This window comes from Rhipicephalus microplus, chromosome X (assembly GCF_043290135.1).
Source record: "Rhipicephalus microplus isolate Deutch F79 chromosome X, USDA_Rmic, whole genome shotgun sequence".
Classification (NCBI taxonomy): domain Eukaryota; kingdom Metazoa; phylum Arthropoda; class Arachnida; order Ixodida; family Ixodidae; genus Rhipicephalus; species Rhipicephalus microplus.
In genome coordinates, this window is record NC_134710.1 from 284,925,231 (window position 1) to 284,941,815 (window position 16,585).

The window sequence follows — 16,585 nt, forward strand, 5'->3', positions numbered from 1 at the left end:
AGCTCATTCAAGACTTAGGAACCTCTTCCTGCCATCACGGTCCAACACATGCAGGTATTCACTATACGCCTTCAAGATGACTATAAAGACGATGTAAATGATGATCACAGAAAGGGACTGGCTTGTGCAGTAGGCGTCTCTATACACTCTACGATTCATCCGTAGGACTGCAAACTACCAACAACCACCAGGAGAACGTGCTCAGACCTCGTCTTTACCGACGTGAAGCTATATTGGATGCAAAAATGCACTAATATTGAAGGATAAACGAAATACATAATAACACAACATACCACTTAGGACCAAACAACAGTGTATACAGGGTGTTTCAAGAAATGGGTCCATTATTGTTTAAACAACAGCAAAAGGCGCTGTTTGCTCGCTGTCTTCCCAATTGATTATTCTGTAGCCGCAGGCATCTTAAAAGGTTGAAGACATAATTTAAACGGTAATTAGGAAAGGTAAAATATTAATATTTATATATATCTATATGAGTTTTGATGTTACGTGTAGTAGAGTAATTAAAGTTCTTGATGCCAGAAACCCATTGCCACGCGAGAATTCAGTAAAGCGGCGTCTAGTAATACCTACGAATTAGCAAAATTCTCCTAAATTACACGACGAAACCGACACTAACAGACTGGAGAGGGGAACAAAGAGATGACTACAATGAAATTACTGTTCAAAACAGCGGTTACCGGGGTGCAGTTCTTCCGCGTTCGATAACTTATGTGCATCATGCGTGCTGAAATATTGTGTGCAGCCCACACACCCACTCATTGAACTCGGTTTATGGATGATATAACAACACTCCCTCCATTCAGTTGCGCTCTTTCGCGTTTCGGTTTCCGTTTCACCACAGACGTTGGGTAAATTTTATTATTTCGCGACTATTACTCAAGGCCACTTTTGCTAGATCCTTATGCAGCAATTGGTTTTTTGGCATGATGGACTTCAATTTTCCTATTTGGCATAGCTATGTATTTCTACTTATTGAAAAGTTCATTCTTTTACTTTCTGAGTATCCTTTTGAGCATTATCTTCAACCCTCATAAGGTGCCCGCCACTGTAGAAGAAAGACGTGAAAACAGTGAGCCGATTGCACCTTTTCTCGATTTTTGATGGATATCAGCCACTTCCCTTGCAACACCCGGTATAACTATATGCCACTTGGCACTAATTTACGTGCTTGACTGGTCAATGCCACAAGTGATTTACGTTAACAACGAATGATTTCACTGCTCCACCCAGTTATCACCATTAACTGCATGGATGTGGCACGCCCCACCGTGGTGGTCTAGTGGCTAAGGTACACGGCTGCTGGCCCGCAGATTGCAGGTTCGTATCCCGGCAGCGGCGGCTGCATTTTCGATGGAGGCGGAAATGTTGTAGGTCCATGTGCTCAGATTTGGGTGCACGTTAAAGAACCCCAGGTGGTCGAAATTTCCGGAGCCCTCCACTACGGCATCTCTGATAATCATACGGTGGTTTTGGGACGTTAAACCCCACATATAAATCAATCATGGATGTGGCACAACTTTTTGATAAAATGTAGATTTTAGGGCTGTTCAAAGTGTCCAACCAAAGATAATAGCCAACATTACAAGATAGAGTTCTCGTTTTCTTATTCTGTTTTAATTTACCTGTCTCATGCATTTAAAACCGCATCTTCATTATATTGTCTCCCATATGGACGAAACAAACGAAAACCGGTGAACCCGCTTGCTACTGTTGCTCGAGAGCTCGTCATTCAATCCGTTAGCGCCTCCTGCATAGGTCACTGCAAACGTGCTCTTGCCTACGTCGTCGAAGACACTGGTGTGACACGCCAGCTTCTATAACATCTGCGAAGTTTTCGAGAAGGAACGCCGTCATCCGTACTCCGAAAAAGAGAAGAGCCAGCGGGATCTCTTGACCTGGGGAGAACCGGCATGGCACGGCGACGCCGAGACTGGCTTTGACGAGCCTCCTATGAGACTGAAATCCAGAATACATGGAGCTTCAGCCCATGGAGAAGGAGGCAGGGACATCGACGCCATGACTGGTCCCGACAAGCCTCGTGGCAGCCTGGAATCTGCAGACGGTGAACCTTCAGCAGGTGAAGAACCAGCTGCAGACATCAACACTGTGACTCACTCTTAAAAGCCTCCTAGTGGCCCAGAACCTGGAGTTGATGGAGCCCGTGAAGAACAGACCTTGGACGTCGACGCCCCGACCGGCACTGACAAGCGTCTTGGCGGCCTGGAAACTGGAGTCGGTGGAGCTTCAGCCTGTGTGAAACCCGCAAGGGACGTCGACACCATGACCCGCTCGGACAAGCTTCTTGGTGGCCTGGAGTCTGGAGTCGGTGAGGCTTCTACAAACAAGAAACTAGCATCAAAAACAAAACAGGCCGAAGCTAAGGAGAGTGAGCCAAGTGCCTCGACCGATTCTTCTACAATCGTCCAGTTCGAGGAGCTGTACACCAGCATGTTGCAGTCACTCAACATGCCAATCCACACTAAAGGGAAAGTCAGCATCCAGCAGCAGGAGGAGGCCGAGCCTCCATGCAAATGTTTGGGCGGCCAGCGGTCGCAGACTCCTACGCCAGCTGGGCCGCAGCAGACGATCGCACTGCAGACGTCGGCTCAGAATGCCAGCAGTGCAGACGTCAGTACAGCATATGCTGGTGCCTATTGTACCGGCACAACAGACACCGGAGAGCAAACCACCAGCGTGCTTGCTGGCGGCGACGGTAGTTCCGACTATTCTTACGCCTACGTTTCACTAGATCATCGAGCACGACCAAGGGATGCCGTCAAGTAGTGGCAGCATCGAAGAGGCGATCGCTGCACTGGCGCTCCGAGCCGCAGCCCGCAAGCTGACGTATTTCAGCGTTCAGGGAAAGCAGGTCTCTTCGGTAGCTGTAGAGAAGAATCTGGTGGGAGCCGAAACCAACGAGAGCGAGGTGATTGTCTCGACCGAGTCTCACGTGACCACCCTGTCCAAGGAGCAGTACGCCAGCATGCTGTTGTCGCTTAACTTGCCGATCCACTCCAAGCTAATCACCAGCAACCAGTAGGAGAAGGAGGCCAAGCCACCGTGCAAATTTTTGTGCTGGTCGCATTCGCTCACTCCCCAGCCAACTGGACCTCATCAGACGATCGCAGTGCAGACGCCGGCACGGCAAATGCGAAAATTGGAGATGTCAGTACAGCAAACGTGTGGTGCCCGGTGTACCGGCACCACAGACACCAGGGCAGCAAACCACCACCGTGCTGGCGGTCAGAGAAGTGCCGACTATTATGACGCCTACGTTTCGCTGTATCATCGAGCACAACACACAGACGCCCCAGGTTGCGGTGGCACAGGCTAGGTGATCACGGCACTGGCTCACCTAACCGCAGCCCGCAAACTTACGTATGACAGCGTTCCGGCGATGCCGGCCTCTCTGAGAGCTGCCGACGAGAGTCTCGTCTTTAGCGTAACGGATACGTAGTGCAGCCGGCGACTACACCATCAAGCAGCCGACACCCACAACTGGGCTAGCATCGAGGACGATAGCCATTTTCTCAGTGACAAACTGCGTGCTGACGCTGTCCACCATCGTTGTCGGCTGTCGAAGTGCATTGTTCTTATTGGCATAACGAACAATAAGGCAACTCTAATTCAACACACGCGCTGACCAGCCCCGCCGCGGTGGTCTAGTGGCTAAGGTACTCGGCTGCTGACCCGCAGGTCGCGGATTCAAATCCCGGCTGCGGCGGCTGCATTTCCGATGGAGGCGGAAATGTTGTAGGCCCGTGTGCTCAGATTTGGGTGCACGTTAAAGAACCCCAGGTGGTCAAAATTTTCGGAGCCCTCCACTACGGCGTCTCTCATAATCATATGGAGGTTTTGGGACGTTAAACCCGACATATCAATCAATCACGCGCTGACCACGCAGTCGAAGCACGGAACTACGCATTTAGTTATGTTTTCATACATCGGTCACAAAGGAGAACCGACACGAAAGGTTACCGGATACACGAGAGTTGTATTTAAATAGATGGCACTACGTAATAAAGCGCTGGGACGAGTCGCGTGCCAGTTACGGCACTCGGTATCGAGGCGCTCTGTACAGTCGAATACTTGGTGACACTGTAGCGGTTTTTTTTGAAGTAGACATTCTTCTCTTGATTGGTTACTTCCCTAGAAGCCGTGAGCCGCCATCTGTGCGCAAAATATTTATTCATTGTGGTATTTCAACTAGCAGTCATCAACATTTCGGCCCTTTCTAGTTTTCTTCATCGGCATCATCACTGGGACTCCACACAGCTTTTCTGATCAGCTAATGACCACGTAATTTATACTACCATTAGTATCAATTCACAAGATGAGTGCGTATGACATTCTCAACCACTCACTTCCACCCTACCTCGCTGGACCTGTTAGCAAAGAGATAAGTGAGTTACAAAAACGTTATGGCGCTCTATGACCATTTCTCTCCCTCGTTAAACAAAATACCCCACATAATCAGAATTCCCTTCAAGATCATCATACCCCACACGTTTTACAAGTAAGTACTCAATTGTGTGGTTTCACATGCCAAAATCAAGATATTGCGAGGCACGCGGCAGTGGAGTATTCTGAAGTAATTTTCGCCTGCTAGGCTTCTTTCACGTGCTTCTCATTTCAAGTATACACACGGTATTTTACAGTGAAAGCTGTTATAGGATCGCAACAACGATCAAGCGCAGCGCTGAAGGTGTCCGCCACCACCGGTGTTGGTACCACTATTGCACGAAATAAAATAAAACTCAGTAAATAAAAAAAAAACACCAGTGACGCAGTGGGATGCCAACTGGAGTCCTCTGTGTACCTGGCAACTATTCTACCACTGAGCCACAACGATGCTCGAAATCGCTTGTGAACTTGCCTTAGGCAGGCTTGATGTCGGGGAAGGAATCGTATTATTATGAGTGATAAAGCATTTTAGAACAGCGAAGGAACAACTAAGAGTCACACAATGCAAAATGCGTAACGACTGAGTCGTCCAATGCTCGAACCCATTACAATGGCTTAATATTGATCACATATTAACTGTGGCGCATACCCTCTTGAGGCCTAACTTCATCGTCGTAAGCTCTTGCATAAAATGACACAAAATTTCTATCAAACTCAAGCACCGCTAGACACAACGCTGTGCAGAGATCCAGCCACTCTGCACAGACGATCTATGGGAAACGACTGGAGCCGTAGAGCGCGAAGAACTTTGCGAATGTTCCCGTCGTGCCACCATCTAGTTTCCTCCATCGTAGAAGTCGTTAGAAAAAAAATCAGCAATTGCTGAGCATGCCTGAGTCAGCGCAGCCGCAACCCCAAGTCATGAGCTACACTGCTAATGCGAGACGCTACGCTCTTCCTCGTCCATGTCAAGAGGCCGCAACGTCGCATTTTCGTCGCCAGACCCCACCACCACGCCAGCGGTGACATACCACCCACCTGCCTCTCAGCGTTACGTGCCGAGAAGGACCGACATTTGGCGCGCTCCTGACAACTGCCCACTCTGCTACCACTGGGAGAAGGTGGCCACATATACGGTTTCTGCCAATACCACCAAATGGGCCTACGTGGCTTCACCGCCAACGCATCACACTCACAGCGCGGCGAGTGACCACGTGTTATCGCTGATTAGCTGGCCACCACAGAACGGGCAACCCGACGTTCCTCTCATTCGCCTCACCGGGTTCTTACAGGCCTTCTCAAAGACGACAGCAGAAGAGCAGCCCAAAAAGGGCCGTTGCGTGAGCCCATATACGAAAAACTACGGGCAGCTACCGATGGAGGTGCGGTCGCTGGACGACGAAACACCGGTGACCCCCCGCCGCAGATAACGAGGCGAAGAAACATTTACACGTCGCAAGCCGGACAGAACCATGAAGTAGAAACTGACGACGCCGTGTGGAGGTAGTGGAGCAAACCAACGTATAGCCGTGACCCGACGCCACGACAAAACCACAATGCACGACGACAAACAAGCGACCACGACGTAATATTCGACGGCCACAACCTCATCGCTCTCGTCGATCCCGGGGCTGACTGTTCCGTCGTCAGTGGGGCTTTCGCGACGAAGCTGAAGAAAGTAAAGACTGCTTGGCAAGACCCTGAAGTCAGGACCACTGGGGATCATCTAATAACGCCAACCGGTGTTTCCACAGCAAGAGTCACCATCGGTAACCGGGCTTATCCCGCCAGCTTTCTAATTATACAGAACTGCTCCAGGGATGTGATACTTGGGGCGAAATTTTTAAGTCAACATGGCGCCTTCATCGAGAAGAAGTCTGAGGCAATAGCGCTATCCACAGAAAAACGCTGCCACCGCACATGCCTTCAGGAAGGCACGCTTTGACTGTGCTTGTAGACGAAGTCACCGTTCCTCCGCGCTCCAGCGTCAGCATTTCCGTCGGCTCTCAAAAATCAACAGACATGCAAGGAGTCATTGAAGGTGACCAGAACATGTTGATAAACCGCGAAACTCGCGTCGCCAGAGGAATAGCCGAGCTGTGGGGTGCTAACGCAAGAAAGGTGGTGGTAGTGGTTAGAAGATGAGAAAAGGCACCTAATTTCTGCAACCCGGTCGGGAGCACGGCGCAGTGCCGCAAGAATGGTGCTCACGAACTTCAGCAATGAGTACAAGCACATGTGGAAAGGTACGACGGTTGCCTACATCAAAGCAATGCTGGAAGCCAGTGACCCTTTCGCCGTCATCGATTCTGCCGAATCGCCCATCGTTCTAGGGGTGGTGCACCTTGGTGAGGCGTCAATTTCGACCATCACTTGCGCGCAACTTGCACGTGGGCGTAGGGTGTCTTATAGTGCAACAGCAGACCCCTATTGTGCCTCGTCATTTCGGTACCATATGTCGAAGCGCATGACTCGTATCCGCATAACGAAGAATAAGGCCTTTTTGTTTCAACACGTGCAAGGACAATGCTGTACAAGCATGGTAACGCGCATATAGTTTGGTTTTCATACATCACTCACAAAAAAGAACTGACACGAAAGGTTAATGCATATGCGCGAGTTGTATTTGAATAGATAGCACTATGTAATAAAGCACTGTGACGAGCTGCGTGCGAGTTATGGCATTCGATATCGAGGCGCTTTGCACAGACCAAAAACTCTGTGACATCGTAAAGTTTTTATGAAGTACCAATTTTCTCTTGAGTGGTAAGTTGCTGAAGGGCCATTAAGCCCAGTATATGTGCATTATGTTTATTCATAGTGCTTTTTCAATTACCTGTCTTCAACAATTCGGTCTTTCTGGTTTTCTTCCCCAGCATCGTCTCCGTGACTCCAAAGAACTTTTCTCATCAGCTAATAAAGACGTCATTTTATACAACGATTAGTGCCAATTCACAAACGCATGCGTCTGATATCCTCATCAGGTCACTTACACGATACCAGAATAGATTTGTTCACGAATAAATAAGTATGTAAAAAAGTTACGGCGATCTTGGACTATTTCTGTTCCTTACTGCAAAAAATGCTCTACATCACCATGATCCCTATCACGGTCATCATCCTCACATGTTTTCCAGATAAGTATGGAACTGTGCGGTTTCGCATGCCCAAATCAATATATAGCGAGGCACGCGGAAGTGGGTAATTCTAAAGTAATTATCGCCCATTGGTCTTCCATAACGTGCTTCTCTTTTCAATAATATACTTGAAGTTTTACAGCGAAAGCTGTTATTTGATCATAGCCACGGTTACGCGCAGCGCCGTAGGTGTCTCCCAGCACTGGTGTTCGTACCACTATTGCACGAAATAAAATAAAAGTCTCAGTAAATAAAACCACTGAGCCACAACAGTGCTCGGAACTCACTTGCAAACTTGCCTTAAGAAGGATTGATGTCGGGGAAGGATCGCATTATTATTAGTAATAAAGCGTTTTTGCACAGCGAAGGAACAACCAAGCATCATACCATGCAAAATGCGTAATGAGTGGGTCGTCCGATGCTCCAAACCTTTACAATGGCTTGTTTTTGATCACATATAAACTGTGGCCCAAACCCTCCTGCGGCCTCATTCTTCATCGTCTAATGCTCCTGCATAAAAAATGACAGGAAGTTTCTATCAAACTCAAACAGCCCTCGACGCCACGTTGTGCAGAAATCCAGCCACTCTGCACAGACGATCTACGCGAAACCATTGGAGCCGTAGAGCACGAACAACCTTGCCGAATGTTCTCGTTGTGCCACCGTCAAGTTTACTCCATCGTAGACGCCGTCAAATAAAAAAATCAGCAATTGCTGGGCATGCCTGAGTCAGCGCATCCGCAACCCCAAGTCATGAGCTACGCTGCTAATGCTAGACGCTACGCTATTCCCCCACGCCCACGTCAAGAGGCCGCGCCACTGCATTTTTTGTCGCCAGGACGTTTGGCGCCCTCGTGACAAACGCCCACTCTGCTACCACTGCGGAGAAGGTGGCCACATATACGGCTTCTGCCAATAACTCCAATTGGGCCTTCGCGGCTTCACTGCCAACGCACTGCCCCCGCAGCGCGGTGAGTGACCACGTGACATCGCTGACTAGCTGATCACCACAGAACTGGCGAATCGACGTTCCTCTCGTTCGCATCGCCGGGATCTTACAGGTCTCCTTACCGACGATCGCAGTACAGCGGCCCCAATAGGGGCCGTTCCGTGAGCCCATATACAGAAAACTACGTGCAGCAACCGATGGAGGGGCGGTTGCAGGACGACGAAACACAGAGGACCCCTGCCACAGATAACGACGCGAAGAAACATTCACATTCCCCAAGCAGGAGATAACCATGAAGTAGAAAGTGACGACGCCGTGTGGAAGCAGTGGAGCAAACCGACGTATAGCCGTGACCCGACACCACGGCAAAACCACAACGCACGACGACGAACATGCGACCACGACGTAATATTCGACGGCCACAACGTCATCGCTCTCGTCGACCCTGTAGTCGACTGTTCAGTGGTCAGTGAGCCTTTCGCGACGAAGTTTAAGAAAGGAAAGGCTGCTTGGCAAGGCCCTGAAATCTCCACCATTGGGGGTCATCTAAAAATACCAGCCGGTGTTTCCACAGCAAGAGTCCCCATTGGTAACCGGACATATTTCGCGAGCTTTCTAATTATACAGCACCGCTCCAGAGATGTGATACTTGGGGTGGAATTTTTAAGTCAACATGGCACCTTCATCGACATGAAGTCTCAGTCAATAGCACTACCTTCAAAACAAGCACAGTCACCGCACATGCCATACCGAAAGCACGCCTTGAATGTGCTTGAAGACGAAGTGACCGTTCCTCCTCGCACCAGCGTCAGCATTTCCTTCGGCTCTCTAGAATCAACAGACATGCAAGGAGTCATGGAAGGTGACCAAAACCTGTTGATCAACCGCGAAATTTGCGTCGCCAGAGGAATAGCCGAGCTTCGGAGTAGTAACGCAAGAACGCTGCTCACGAACTCCAGCCGTGAGTACAAGCACATGGGGAAAAGTACGACGGTTGCCTATCAAAGAAATACTGGAAGCCAGTGACGCCCTCACCGTCATCGATTCTGCCGAATGCACTCCGATGACTCAAGCGTTTCAACCGGCTTTCGACGTCAATCCGAGCCTTCTAACGCATAAACACGAGCAGCTCAAAAACCTGCTTCTGAAATGCAAGAACTACTTTTCGTCCTTTTCGAGAATTCGGCAGACCCTTGTGGGCGAACATCGAATAGTAGTCAAAGAAAATTCCAGGCCACTCCTTCAGAGTCCGTACAGATTTTCGATGCGAGAAAGGGAGGCCATAAAAACAAGTCGATGAAAACCTCTGCGGCAACATGATCAACTCTTCAAAGAGCCCATGGGCGTCACTGGTGGTGTTAGTGAAGAAAAAGGATGGAACACTACGCTTCTGCATTGACCATCGCTGGCTCAACAAGATTACGAAGAAGAACGTATTTCCTTTTCTCCGAAAAGGCAACGCCCTTGGTCAACTCCACAACGCAAAATACTTCTCATCGATAGACCTCAAGACAGTCTATTGACAGATCGCAGTAGTTGAGAGAGACGAAGGAAAGACTTTGTTCATAACACCAGATGGCCTCTTCAAGTTTACGGTCATGCGCTTTGGTCTTTGCTCGGTCCCTACGACGTTTCTCTGTTCCGTGTTGTGGACACCGTGCTCACTGCATTGATGTCGCAGACATGCCTCGTGTACTTGGAGGATATCATCGTGTTTTCCTCAAGTTTTGACAACCATCTGCAGCGCCTTAAAGCTGTGCTTCAAGCAATAATAGCTCCACACTCATTCTGAATCCACAAACGTGCCACTTTGCATACGAGCGACTCTCGTTCCTGGAACGCATGATAAGCAAATCCGGAGTTCGCCCCGATCCACAGAAAACAACATCCATCGCTGAATTTCCATCACCCACCGACAAGAAAGCCATGCGTCAATTTCTCGGCCTCTGCGCCTATTACAGGCGTTTCTTCAAAAATTTTTCCCGCATTGCCGAGCCACTCAGTAATCTGACAAAGACCGACGTCGAGTTTTGGTGCGAAACCCCGCAAGAGGAAGACTTTAAAAAAATAAACGACGCTTGCAGACCCCGCCAATGCTGCTCATTTTGATGAAAACTCCGACACGGAAATCCACAACGACGCAAGCAGTGTAAGACTCGGAGCCGTCCTGATGCAGAATATTGAATGACTTGAGAGGGTCATCAGTTATGCGAGCGGTCGCTATCTAAGGTGGAAGTCAACTATTCCACAAGAGAAAATTAATGTGTTGCCATTATTTAGGCTGTCTCCGAATTTCGTCGTTACCTCTACGGCAAGCCTTTCAAAGTTGTGAGCGACCACCATGCCCTCTCTTGACTAGCTAACTTGAAAGACTCTTCAGGTCGCCTTGCACGGCGGAGTCCCCAACTTTGGGAATTCAACATCACCACCGTTTTCAAGTCAGGGCGAACGCTCTTTGGCACCAACTGCGTGTCTCGCACCCCCGTCGACCCACCGCCGCAGGACAACGAGGGCGGTGGCTGCTTCCTGAGAACCTCAAGCATCGATGAGTTTGAAAGCGTGCCGACCCTGACATCTGCGAGGTTGTGAAATACATATAAGACAAGGTTGTTGGTGTTCCAAAAGTATTCAAGCGAAGACTGGCCTCGTTTTTGTTGCGTACCGCCATCCTCATCAAAAATAAACTTTTCACCACATCGGACCAACTACCTCCTCGTAGTACCTTCAGCGTTATGTCCAGATGTTTAGAATGCTTAACACGTTGACCCAATGTCTGGACGATTCGGTGTTTCGCGTACACTCGTGGGAATAGAGGAGAAATATTACTGGCGACGACTTGCTGCCAACGTCACTTGTTACGTTAGGACATGTCGAGACTGTCAACGTTGAAGACACGACTGACTAGGCCAGCAGACTTCTCCAGCCTAACGAGCCACCTAGCAGACCGTTTCAGAGAATCAGCATAGACTTACCGGGGCCGTTCGCGATGTCGATTTCCGGATAGAAGTAGATCGTGTAGCTACTGCCTACCTCATTAGCAAGGCCGAAGCATGGGCTCTGTCCAAAGGCAATGCCACCGAGGTAGCAAAACTCTTCACTGAGAAGATCGTCTTGCGTCACAGAGCTCCACAAGTCCTCATCACCGGCAGAGGTTCGGCCTTTTATGGCGCACCTAACTCAGGCAATCCTGAGGTACAGCCAGACAAGTCTCCGTCGTACCACCGCCTACCAACCACAAACCAATGGCCTTAACTAGCATTTAAATAAGACCATCGCGAATATGCTGGCCATGTACGTCGACGATGAGCACAAGACGTGGGATGCAATTCTTTCATACCTGACCTTCACGTATACCACCGCCGTACAAGAAACGACGCAGGTGACGCCGTATAAGTTCGTCTACGGAAAGGAACCAACAATGACGCTCGACACCATGCAGCCAAATGTCGCTAATGAAGAAAACCTAGACGTCACCGTCTACTTTCAGCGTGCGGAAGAAGCTCGTCAACTCGCCCGCCTGCGCATAAAGAATCAGCAGGTGGCCAACAGCCGCCGTTGCAGTCTTCGACGAAGCTTTGTGGAGTACCAGCCCGGTGAACATGTGTGGGTATGGACGCCAATGCACCAACGTGGACTCAGTGAAAAACTTCTAGGACTGTACTTCAAACCGTTCAGAGTTGTTCAACGTCTCGGCCCACACGACTACGAGGTTGTTCCCGACGGAATTACGGACTTTCAACGGCGCCCTGGTCGACCTAAGTCGTCGGTGTCGTGCGCCTCAAGCATTTCATGCGCGAATCTGAAGAGTCTTTTTGTTTTTTCTTGATTTGCTTTATTGCTTGTTCCCACTGTTTATTGTGTAATACTGTACCTTCGTCCTTTGTCAAAGCATTGGGAAGATGCATTTTTTAGAGGGGGGCAAGGCCACGTTGGTTACTTCAAGTTTTGTCAGCACCTTGTTACACTACGTTCAGCGTAAACCGGGCCTGCGTTGTTTGAAAAGCTTCGAGGCTGTAGTAGATTGTTTTGTTAAGATTACGCTCACTTCGTGAACAATTCAGATTATTCTGGAACCTACTTCGTCGCTAGCAATTATGCTAGAACATTCGATGGCAAGTGTAAAAATGCAAACCCGCTTCGTCGCTTGTTATGTGATCGACTGCTGTCACTGCGTTCGCCACTATCAGTGCAATACTTTCTGTTTACCGGGCAAAGGTTCGCCCCAACAAACATTTCATTATTATACCTTCAGGCTGATTTCTTCGTACACGTCACGAGATGATGACACTATTAAGAACAATGAACCTAGGGATACCGGCGTTTCCGTTGTGCACATATGTGGACACTTGTTTGTCCAAACACGTGGATGTATAATATATTTTAGTAGCTCTGATGGCCAAATCGGGGTGCAATTTCGTTCACCTAATCCATACCGTATAAAACTTGCTAATATTTTTCAAGCATACATAACGAGCTTTATTAAAATTCGTGCAGTTTTTTTGAGGAGGAGTGGGGGAAGGAGAGATTAGCTCTTTTCATATTCCACCCTCCGTCGATGATGATGGTGGTGTCTCACATTACGGCTCAAACTCCTTGGACCGGTTGGCATCTTCTTCTAGACGGATGGCCCAAAAGCTCCTCTGCCATCTCATCTATGGTGACTGCCACCTCCGAGTGGCAGTGACGCTGACTCATCTGATCCGGAGAAAAGACAGCATCCACAGTGGCGGAGGCTCCTTTAGGAAAGATGCGAGTGACTTCTACCATCATGGCAGAGTAGATGCAAGGTACCCACTATACGCCATGACGATGACCATGATGGTCATGACAATAAAGAAGCGAATTCTGGACCTCAGATACTCATTCCACTATCACCCCGCCGCGGTGGTCTAGTGGCTAAGGTACTCGGCTGCTGACCCGCAGGGCGCGGGTTCGAATCCCGGCTGCGGCGGCTGCATTCCCGATGGAGGCGGAAATGTTGTAGGTTCGTGTGCTCAGATTTGGGTGCACGTTAAAGAACCCCAGGTGGTCTAAATTTCCGGAGCCCTCCACTACGGCGTCTCTCATAATCATATAGTGGTTTTGGGACGTTAAACCCCACATATCAATCATAATTCTACTATCAGGGCCTAGTAGATAAGGGTATCCACTATACGCCTTGAGTATGACGTTTATGATTATCATGTTGATGATCGCAGAAAAAGTAGAGGAAGAGGAGGAGGATGACGAAGGGAAGAAATGAAAGGCAGGAAGGTCAACCGGACGCATGTCCGGTTTGCTACCCTGCACTGGGGGAAGGGGTGAGGGGATTAAAGGAGAAGAGAGAGACAAAAGAAGGGCAGCGTGTGTGTAGATGTGACCTTGTCCATTGCACGCTTATAAACGGTCTCGCTTGTGCAGTGGGCGTCTCGATACGCTCTAAGATGCATTGGTATCACTGAAAACTAGCAACCACACTGAAAACTACCAACCACAAGGAGAACGTGCCCAGACCTCGTCTTTACAAGCTTCAGCCTGGATTTCAAACAGAATAGCACTTATCACGAAGGCAGAAGGAAATCCACAACTCCGCACAACATACCAGTTAGGACCACAAAACATGCTATGCAGGCATCTGTTTCAAAAAAATGTTCCCAATATTGTTTAAAAATCAGCAAAAGGCGCTGTTTGCTCGATGTCTTCACAGTTGATTATTCAGTAGCCGCAGGCATGTTAGGAAGGTTGAAGACATATATAAACGATAAATGGGGAGGTTAACTATTTATATTTTTTCTTTGTGGAGTTCGGCAGTTACGTCTAATAGAAGAATGGTAGTCCTTGACACAAAAAACCAATGGCCAGTTTGAAATTTCAGTAAAGCGGCGTCAGTCATAACTACAAGGTAATGAATTTATCCTAAATTCTCCAACGAAACCAAAACCACCAGACTGAAGAGTGGAACCGACAGATGACTACAATGACATTTCTTTTCAAAACTGTGGTTACCAGGGTGTAGTTCTTCCCCGTGCCATAATGAGAGCAGCCCACAAACTCACACAACGAAATCGGTTGATGGTTGATATAACAGCACTCCCTCAATTCAATTTCGCTCTTTCGTGTTTCAATTTCGGTATCACCGCAGGCTTTCGTAAATTTTATAAGTTCTCAATCAGTACTATTGGCACTTTTCTTAAACCTCAAAGCAGCGATTGGTTCTTCGGCATGAAGGACTTCACTTTTCTTTATTGACCTAACTGCCTAACTACACTAGATGAAAAACTGTAGTTTTGACTTTGGTAAGTATAGTGTAAAATATTATCTTCAACACCTTTAAGACGCCTGCTACTGTAAATAAAAGCTACTATGGAGACGGTGAGCAAATCGCGTCTTTTACGATTTATGAAGAATATTCGACCCATTTCTTGAAACACCCTACGTAACTGAATACCACTTGGCACTTATTCACGTGCCCCGCCGCGGTGGTCTAGTGGCTAAGGTACTCGGCTGCTGACACACAGGTCGCGGGTTTGAATCCCGGCTGCGGCGGCTGCATTTCCGATGGAGGCGGAAATGTTGTAGGCCCGTGTACTCAGATTTGGGTGCACGTTAAAGAACCCCAGGTGGTTGAAATTTCCGGAGCCCTCCACTATGGCGTCTCTCATAATCATATGGTTCTTTTGGGACGTTAAACCCCACAAATCAATCAATCAATCACTTTTTCACTTGTGTGAGTGGTCAATGCCCAGGGTGATTTACGGTAACACTGAATAATCCCACTGCTTCACCCACTCATCATCATTCACTGCGTGAATGTGGCACGATTTGTTTTTGATAAATTGTAGATTTTACGGATGTTCAAAGTGTGGAACCATTATTAATTGCTAATCTTACAAAAACACTGGAATTCTCGTTTTTATTTTGTATTAATTTAATTGTATAATTTCTTCATAACCGCATCGTCTTTTTATTATGGCCCATAAGGACGAAACAAACGAAGACCGGTAAACGCGCCTGCTACTGTTGCTCGAGAGCTCGTCGTTTCTTCCGTTTGCACCTCTTGCATAGGTCACTGCAAACGCGCTGTTTTACGTGTCGTCAAAGAAACTGAAGCGACAGGCCAGCTTCCTTTATATGTGCAAAGTTTCCAAAAAAGGGCGCCGTCAACTGTACTCTGAAGAAGAGGAGACCCAGCAGAAGCTGTCAACCTGTGGAGAATCGGCCTGGCACGTGAACGCCGAGACCGTCCTGACAAGCCTCCTATGAGACTGGGATCTAGAATGCGGGGTGCTTCAGCTGGTGGAGAAAAAGCCTTGAACGTAAACACCATGAGCGGCTTCGACGAACGTCGTGGCTGCCTGGAATCTGGAGTCGGAGGGTCAGCTTGTGTGGAACCCGACAGAGACGTCGACGCCTTGACCGGCTCTGACAGGCTTCCTGGCAACCTGACATCAGGAGTCAGTGGAGCTGCTACTGACAAGACATCAGCATCAAGAACTAAACAGGCTGAAGCCAAGGAGAGCGAGCCGAGCACCTCAGCAAGTTTTCGCATGATCACCCAGTCCGCGAAACAGTGCACCAACCTGCTGCAGTCGCTCAACTTGCCGATCTACTCGAAGCCTATCATCCGCATTCAGCAGCAGAAGGAGGCCCAGCTTCCTGATAAATTATCGATTGGTCAGCAGTCGCATATTCCTAAGCCAGCTGGGCTGCAGCAGATGATCGCACTACAGATGCCGGCACTGGAAATGCCAGCCGTACAGATGTCAGTACAGCAGACGCCAGCGCCTGTTGTACGAACACAGCGGACATCGGGACAGCGAACCACCACCGGGCTTGCGGTAACAGAAGTGCCGTCTAGTCTGACGTCCACGTTTCACCTGATCACATAACACGACCAAGGGAAGCCGTCAAGGATTCGCAGCCCCAAAGTGGTGATCACGACATTGGATCTCCCAGCCGCAGGCGACACACAGACGTATGACAGCGTTCCGGCGAAGCCGGCGTCTCCGGTAGCTCCCAAGAAAAGTATGATCCAGGCCGAAGCCAATGAGAGCAAGCTGGGTGGCTCGACCGAGTCTCACGTGATCATCCTGTC

At 48.8% G+C, this 16,585-nt stretch overlaps 1 long non-coding RNA gene across 1 annotated transcript in view; it reads right to left on the reverse strand.

Moving 5' to 3' along the window:
* LOC142776148 (uncharacterized) overlaps positions 1 to 16,585 on the reverse strand; it is an 85,024-nt gene that overhangs the window by 39,811 nt on the left and 28,628 nt on the right. The gene's annotated exons all lie outside the window — the stretch shown is intronic.